Source organism: Eriocheir sinensis, chromosome 45, assembly GCF_024679095.1.
Source record: "Eriocheir sinensis breed Jianghai 21 chromosome 45, ASM2467909v1, whole genome shotgun sequence".
Taxonomy (NCBI): Eukaryota; Metazoa; Arthropoda; class Malacostraca; order Decapoda; family Varunidae; genus Eriocheir; species Eriocheir sinensis.
Window position 1 is genome coordinate 9,351,575 of NC_066553.1, and position 8,973 is coordinate 9,360,547.

Here is an 8,973-nt window from a genome sequence, read left to right on the forward strand (position 1 = left end):
CGCGAGGAATAAGGTAAAAAATAAATAAATTACAAAAATACAAACAAATAAAAAAAAATATAACAGGTAAAAATGCACAATTATATGATATCGCTTTTTTCCACCTTCTACACACACACACACACACACACACACACACACACACACACACTGGTCCAATCATTCATCCATCTCCCCTTCACTCTTCACTCCCTCATAATCGAACAACATTCCCCTTTTCATTCCCAACTACAAATCCCCCTTCTCCCTAAAACCCCCTACCCACCACTCCCGCCCCTTCCTTTCCTCCTTCCCTTTCCCTGCCCATTGCCTGACCCCCTTCCTCTTCCCCCCTGTGTAACACTAACCCATATGTCCATTGCCTGTTTCCCTCCTCCCCTTTCCTAGCCACTACTTGCCTTCCTCCCTGAAAATGACCTCTCTTTTGGCAGCGTATTACTTTTGTCTTTGTGGGAAAAGCGATTAGTGGGCTTTTTTTTTTTTTTTTTTACACATTTTTTATTGCCCTTGAGATGTTTCTTTAGCTGTAAAAAAAATCCCCTCTCACAGTAACCCACATGTCCAATCCCTATTCCCTCCCTCTCTCCCCTTACCTACCCATGACATGTTTCACCCCTATCCCCCTTTCTTCCCGTAATCCCACCCACATGCCCACTGCAAATTCCCTCCATCTCTTCCCTTCCATACCCCCCACCTGTCCTGTACCCCTTTCCTCCCTTACACTCATCCCCCTGTCCACTCCCTCCTTCCCCTTTCTAACACCCACCCACATGCCCACTGCAAATTCCCTCCATCTCTTCCCTTCCATACCCACCACCTGTCCTATACCCCTTTCCTCCCTTACACTCATCCCCCTGTCCACTCCCTCCTTCCCTCCTCCTCCTCCTCCCCCTTTCTAACACCCACCCACATGTCCACAGCAAATTCCCTCCATCTCTTCCCTTCCATACCCGCCACCTGCCCTGTACCCCTTTCCTCATCTTACTCACCCCCCTGTCCACTCCCTCCTTCCCTCCCCCCTTCCCCTTTCTAACACCCACCAACATGTCTACCCCCAATTACCCTCCTCCCCCCCCCAGCACAGGTGACATACAGGCCAATAAACCTGCCGAAGCGCCTCGCCTCGCGGCCCCAAGAGACTCGTTGGATTATTACCGCCGCGTCCGCCACATACTGAACGAACACCCGAAAAAAAAATAGTTAAACACGTGATATAAGACACTTCTTGCTCCCATCCTTCTTGGTAAACTAGTTAGGGGAAGCGGGACCCGTGAATAAAAGTATGGGTGAGGGGAATTGTGAAGAGTTATAGTCAGAATTAATTAAATGTAGAATGCAACACGTGGAAAAAGTTAAACAGGTGATAGAAGACACCTCTCGCTCTCATCCATCCAGGTAAGTTTGCTGAGGAGTCGTGACCATGAATAAAGGATTGGGAGTGAGGGGGATTAGATGCTGCAAAGGTTTCGAGTCAAGAGGTCAATTAAATATACAGTAGATAAAACAGGCAAAAGATAAATACACTCCCCCCCCCCCTCCCCCCCCACATACGCCCAGGTAAACTAGAGACTGCATAAGTGTGGACGAGGGAGGATTAATTGTGCAAAGTTTTCGAGTCAAAGAGGTCGATTAAATATACGATGAAACAGGAAAATGAAAGTCAAACAGGTGATATGAGACACTTCTCGGTGCCATCCCTCCAGGTAAGGTAATTAGGGAGGTGTGACCCATGAAAATTATGTGAACGTGGGAGAATATATTGTGCAAAGCTATCGAGTCAAAGAGTTAGTGAAATGTAGATAAAACACGTGGGGAGGTTAAACAAGTGATACAAGACACTTCTCGCCTCATTCAACCGGGTAAGCTGGTAAGGGGATCGTGGTCCATGTATAACAGTGTGGGTGAGGGAAGAAAAATAATTTGTGCAAAGCTATCGAGCCAAAGGAAGTCAATTAAAGGTATAATATAAAACACGTGGGAAAAGTTGAACAGGTGATATAAGACACTTCACGTCCCCATCCGTCCAGGTAAGGTAGTAAAGGGATCGTGGCACATATGTAAAAGTATGGGTAAGAAAGGAAAAATAAAGTGCAAAAATATCGAGCCATAGGAAGTCAATTAAGCGTAGAATAAGACACGTGGGAAAAGTTAAACAGGTGATATAAGACACATGACGTCCCCATCCGTCCAGGTAAGGTAGTTAAGGTATCGTGACCCATGAATAAAGGTGTGGGCGAGGGAGGAAAAATAAATATATAAAACTATCGAGCAAAAGGAAGTCACTTGAACGTATAACAAAACACGTGGGAAAAGTTAAACAGGTGATAATTATAAGACACTTCACGTCCCCATCCGTCCAGGTAAGGTAATTAAGGGATCGTGACCCATGAAGAAAGGTGTGGGCGAGAGAGGAAAAATACATTGTACAAAGCTATCGAGCCAAAGGAAGTCAATTAAGCGTAGAATAAAACACGTGTATAAAGTTAAACAGGTGATATAAGACACTTCACGTCCAGGTAAAGTAGTTAAGAGATCGTGACCCATGAATAAAGGTGTGGGCGAGGGAGGAAAAATAAATTGTGCAAGGTTTTAGAGTTCATGGGGTCAACTGAATGTATAATAAAACACGTGGGAAAAGTTGAACAGGTGATATAAGACACTTCACGTCCAGGTAAGGTAGTTACGGGATCGTGACCCATGAGTAAAGGTGTGGGCGAGGGAGGAAAAATAAATATGTAAAACTATCGAGCCAAAGGAAGCCACTTGAACGTATAATAAAACACGTGGAAAAAGTTAAACAGGTGATATAAGACACCACGTCCAGGTAAGGTAGTTAATGGATCGTGACCCATGAATAAAGGTGTGGGCGAGGGAGGAAAAATAAATTGTGCTAAACTATCGAGCCAAAGTAGTCAATTAAACGTAGAATAAAACACGTGGGAAAAGTTAAACAGGTGATATAAGACACTTCACGTCTCCATCCGTCCAGGTAAGGTAGTTAAGGGATCGTGACCCATGAAGAAAGGTGTGGGCGAGGGAGGAAAAGTAAATTGTGCAAGGTTTCCGAGTTCATGGAGTCAACTGAATGTATAATAAAACGCGTGACAAAGGTTAAACTCACCTCTAATTGGGGAATCGTGGCCCATGAATAAAAGTGCGATTAGGGGAGAATAAAATGTACAGAGCAATCGAGGCATAAAAGTCCCCTCTTTCGGCCACCTCTTTGGATTCTTTTTAGGAGCAGCGAGTAGCGGGCTTTTTTATTATCGTTTCCTTTTTTTGTGTGCCCTTGAGCTGTCTCCTTTGTAAAAAAAAAACGTGGAAAAAGGTTAAATTAAGACATCTCCCACCCGCATCCGTCTTGGTGAATTGGTTATCGAATCGTGACCCTCGAATACATGTGTGAGACGGTGAAAATAAATCGTGCAGAGCTATCGGGCCAAAGAAGTCGATTACCAGTGGAATAAAACATGCTAAAAAGGTTAAACTGAGACTTGTATTCCCAGACGCTTTGGGTTCTCACAACAAATATTTACAAGGGTCACAAGGGAGATCAGGCGGGTTCTCAAGATATATTTTTTTGTGTGTGTGTTTTTTAAGTCAGTCAGAGTATCATCAGGCTTATAAAAGTATACCTATGGAGATACACACCACATCTACGAAAGCCTTATCCAATGTGTGTGTGTGTGTGTGTGTGTGTGTGTGTGTGTGTGTGTGTGTGTGTGTGTGTGTGTGTGTGTGTGTGTGTGTGTGTGTGTGTGTGTGTGTGTGTGTGTGTGTGTGTGTGTCAACGTTGCCAGATTGTCTTACTCAGCCTCTTATATTTACCGACTTCCGAGCAAAAAACTGTTTCGTGGACCCCAATAAGGAGATTCACTTTAAATTATCGTTAAAATAGTTGATTCTTCATGTTTCTTGGCAATAGTTAGGCGTCAGAAACCGGTAATACTATGCTCTGAGTACGACAATTTGGCAACGGTGGTGTGTGTATCCCAAAATGTTTGAGACTGTGAGACACTTTAAATGCCTGGTCGCCATTTCTCCCCGACATCTCTCTCTCCGTCATCACACCATACGAAGAATGAGTAAGCGGATAATAAAAGAGAGTATCAGGACACCTCTCCCCCCGAAATTGACCTCTCATGACCTCTCGCTCTTTTACTTTTTATATTTTTATTTACTTTTATTTTATTCTATTTTGTCGGAGCAGCGTGTAACGGGTTCTTTTTGTTGCTTTTATTTAGTTTTTTTGCCCTTGAACTGCCTCCCTTGCTGTAAAAAAAAGGGAACAAAAAATACGAACTAATGAAAAAAATATACACAAGTAAATATATAAACAAAAATTGATTACTTTTTACACCGTCTACCCGCGGCCTCAGACACCTTTCGCTCCCCAGCCGTCTTGAAACACTCGTCAAGGGATCGTGACTCGCCAATACAGACGCGTTGAGGGAGAAAAAACAAGTGACGGTGCAGAGACTAAAGAAAAAGTGAATAAAATACCTTCATAGGATATAAGAAAAAGTGAAGAATGGCCCTGCTTAGCGAAACGTGACCCGTGAAAGAATTAGAAAACGAAGAGTGCGCCAAAAAAAAAACTAAGCTGCCCAGTCATGAGCCAGGTGGGAAACATTTATACAGAAAGCTGATCTGCGGGCAGGTAAAAACTCCAGGCCTTTGAAAGATGGAAGAAAGGCCATGATTCGAAGCAAGGAAAAGTCGTGAAAGGCTTTACAGAGAAAACGTAAAAAGAGAAGCTGAGTCAACGGAACGTGTTTAGTGAAGTGTCAATGATTACCTGGAAAAAGAAACACATTAAGAAACACCAAGCGGCCAATTCAAGAAACGAAATATAAAAGCGAGGCGTGAACAAAAAGGGAAAAAATCCAGCTTAACTTTGAGTAATATAATTCAAGCAGTGAAGTTGTGGAGTCGGATGTGAGGAAAAAGTAAAAAGGCTGTAGACTGGGGAAAATGTTAGATGAAGCATTACTAGATTCATAAGACCTCTAAATAAAGGAGGAAATGTTAGGTAAGGCTGAGACGTGAAAGAGGAAGAACAGTGAAGTGACAAATATGATAAAGTGTCATGTGAAGCTTTGATTTAAGAGAGAGAGAGAGAGAGAGAGAGAATGTCAACTAAATTTGTGGAGACTAAATATAAACTGAACTCCTAAACTCTATGTAAACTAAAAAAATACACTAAACTCAACAGAGAACAGAGGAAAAGACTACATCAGAGTAAGAAAATGCAAAGGGTGTTACGGAATATAATTAATTTACAAAAAAAAAAAAAAAGTCTGGTGCAAGAATACAACAGAAAAGAAATCCAGTGAAGTTATCGTCATAAAATAAATAAAATAATAACATAAATAAATAAATTCTTGGACCACAAACAAAAAATACGACCAGGACAACGACCAAATTTCTTTCACCTCTAATTCCAATATTATAACAATAAGTGATTGCCATCGACTTACCAGGCAATTCTTTTTCGTTTTACCCGCCTCGTTACTTGATGGTATAACTATTATTTTTATTTTTATTGTTCTTCTTCTTCTTCTTCTTCTTGTAGTCTTCTTCTTCTTCTTCTTCTTCTTGTAGTCTTCTTGTAGTCTTCTTCTTCTTCTTCTTCTTTTTCTTCTTGTAGTCTTATTATTATTATTATTATTATTATTATTATTATTATTATTATTATTATCATCATTATTATTATTATTATCACCGCAAATATTTGTTACCATAATCCTAATCATCATAACCTTGGATTTTTGTCCATTAAGGTCACTGTATGTTTCGCTTTCCCCTCCAGATTCTATACTTTCAAAATTTTCTCAAGCGTTTCCGTGTACTCAGAATTTCCCTTTCCCTAACTTTCTCTAATCATCACAAGCATACAAAAAAAATCACCGATGAATTTTTAACTTCTACTTTCTTTCCGGTGAATTCTTAACTTCTACTTTCTTTCCGGTGAATTCTTAACTTCTACTTTCTTTCGCTTTTTTTTTCTTTAATTCGCCATTTCACTTTGCTCTCTGCCTCTCACACAAAACAAACCACCACCACCACCTCCACCACACACGCCACGCGGTCCGCCACACAGTCGTTTAGCGGAGCCGCCGCCTCATCCCTGAAGCTTTCACTGCATTTCGCCTAATCTGCCGGAATCGATCGGTCACTCGATTCCTGCGGCTTACACACTGGATTAACTTACTGTAGGGTTCTGGCTGGCAGTGTTATTTTAATGTTGTGCGGCGACCGAACGTGACAATGGCAGTAGTAGTAGTAGTAGTAGTAGTAGTAGTAGTAGTAGTAGTAGTGTAATTTTTTTTTATAGTTGTAGTAGTAGAAGTAACCGTATTTCTTCCTTTCTTTCCTTTACTTCTAAAAATTACAGAACCATTTCTTCTTTACTTAATCATCATCGTCATCATTATCTGTTGCTGTTGCTGTTGTTGGTGATATTTTTTTACTTCGTCTTATTTTTCTCCTCGTCCTCCACCTCCTCCTCCCCCTCCTCCCCCTCCTCCTCCTCTTCTTTTTCTTCTTGCTTTTATTACGTGTCTATCCAAGCAAGAGAACCAATCCACGTTGAATTATTACTTTGACAGCGGTGAATTCTGTGGAGAGAGAGAGAGAGAGAGAGAGAGAGAGAGAGAGAGAGAGAGAGAGAGATTTACCACTTCCTTTTTCTTGCCTCATTCATTCTTCATCTCCTCCTCCTCCTCCTCCTCCTCCTCCTCTCATGTAATAAAAACCTATGACACAAGAGAGAGAGAGAGAGCAGAATATGTCGCGACAGATTCATCGTATTCATTGAAAGTGGAGGAGGAGGAAGAGGAGGAGGAGGAGGAGGAGGAGGTTTAATACATACAGGACGAGCGTTGTCTTAGTGGAAAGGGGTGTGTGTGTGTGTGTGTGTGTGTGTGTGTGTGTGTGTGTGTGTGTGTGTGTTAAGGGGTTAAGTGTGAGGTGTGAAAAGAGGGGGGAGGGGGTCTGAGGAGGTTGAGAATGCTGCTGCTGTTATGACATTAATCACTAAAAGAGGAGGAGGAAGAGGAGGAGGAGGAGGAGGAGGACAAGCAAGCGTGAGACAGGTGTAGGAAGGTGACGCATTATGGGTACGAGCAGGTGTGTGTGTCTGTGTGTGTGTGTGTGTGTGTGTGTGTGTGTGTGTGTGTGTGTGTGTGTGTGTGTGTGTGTGTAATCATTTATCCATATTTTTTCTCCTTTTCTCCATACATCATTATTCTCCTCTTCCTCCTTCTCCTCCTCCTCATCATCAATACTTATTCTTCCCTTTTCTTCCTACAATCATTCCGTCCTTTCTCTCTTTGTTTTCTCTCACTCTTTCTTCGTCTTCTTTATATATTCTTTAATCCATATCTCCTTCCTTTATCCCACTATCTTTCCCTTTTCCCTATTTTCTCTCACTCTTCCTTTCCTCCTCTTTATACATCCTTTCCTCCCTATCTCTTTCCTTTATCCCATTATCCTCGTATTTACCCTTTCATTTCTATTCCCTATATTTTCTTCCACTCCTTTACTTCCTCCTCTATTCACCCCTCTCCTTTAACCTTCTGTCCCCTTCCACGCCACCCTTCTCATCCCCCCTTTCTCCTCCTCCCCTCACACTTCCACATCCCCCTTCCCTCCCCCCCTCCCCCTCTAATAAGCACTATGGCTCATTAACAGGGCAATCAGGCAGTGCTTCCCTCCCCTAACCATCACCAGCAGTAGTAATGGAGGTGTAATGTGGGTTAATGGGTTAATTGGACCACCATTACCACCATCGGCATTAGTTCAATCCTCCCCCCTCCACCTGCACTAACATAATCACTATCACCACTATTAGGATCCACCACCAATCCACTACTTAGCCTCCACCCGTATCACCAGTTCACCACCATTACACCACCACCACTACCACCATTCCCTCACTTCCACCCCTACCACCATTCCTTCTCCTCCACTCCTACCCCCACTCCTTCACCTCCACTCCTACCCCCACTCCCTCACCTCCACCCTCATCACCACTCCCTCACCACCACGTACTCACACCATTACCACTATCCAACCACTACCACCTCCACCTTCCACCACTTCACTAACCACCACTCCCTCACCTCCACCAGTTTTCCACCCCTACTCCTATTCCTCCACCACCACCCACAACCATTTCCCTCCACTACCACAGCCTACCACCACCACCACCACCACCACTACTATCAACACCAACGACACCAATGTAATCTTCACCACCATCACCACCATCACCACCACCACCATCACCACCATCACCATTATCCGCACTGTAATGGTGATGCAGGAGACAGAGACCACCACCACCACCACCACCACCACCATTACCGTCCATACAGCCCTCCCATCACCACCATTACCGCCAGCACAACTAGCACCCATCACCATCATCATTACAGCCTTGATCACGGCATCATCACCGCCGTCTTCGTCACTATCATCACCATCACCACCACCATCACCATTAATCTATTTCCTCGCTGCTTCCTCCTTCGTTCCTTCCGGTTATTTATCTATCCTTGTTACTACTACTACTACTACTACTACTATTACTACTACTACTACTACTACTACTATGGAAGATGTGGTCGAGGAAGAGGAAAGGAGAGGAGGTAAGAAGAGATGGCAGGAGATGGGAGGAGAAAGGAGAGGAAAAAGAGTAAGAAGGGAAGAGAAAAGAGAAATGAAGAGAATAGAAGGAATTGTTGAAACGAGAAGAGTAGAAAAGAAGAAGAGAAGAAAGAAGAAAACCGGTACCAATGATAGGAGAGGAAATATTAAGACGTGATGAAACGAAGTAAAAAAGAAAAGGAAAAAAAATTGATTAGTAAGTAAGGAAATAAATAAAAAAAAGTGATTCGAAAAAAAAAATTAATGCCTGATGAAAATGAAAAGCGATCACGAAATACAAAACCTAGAGGCAATTGAGAA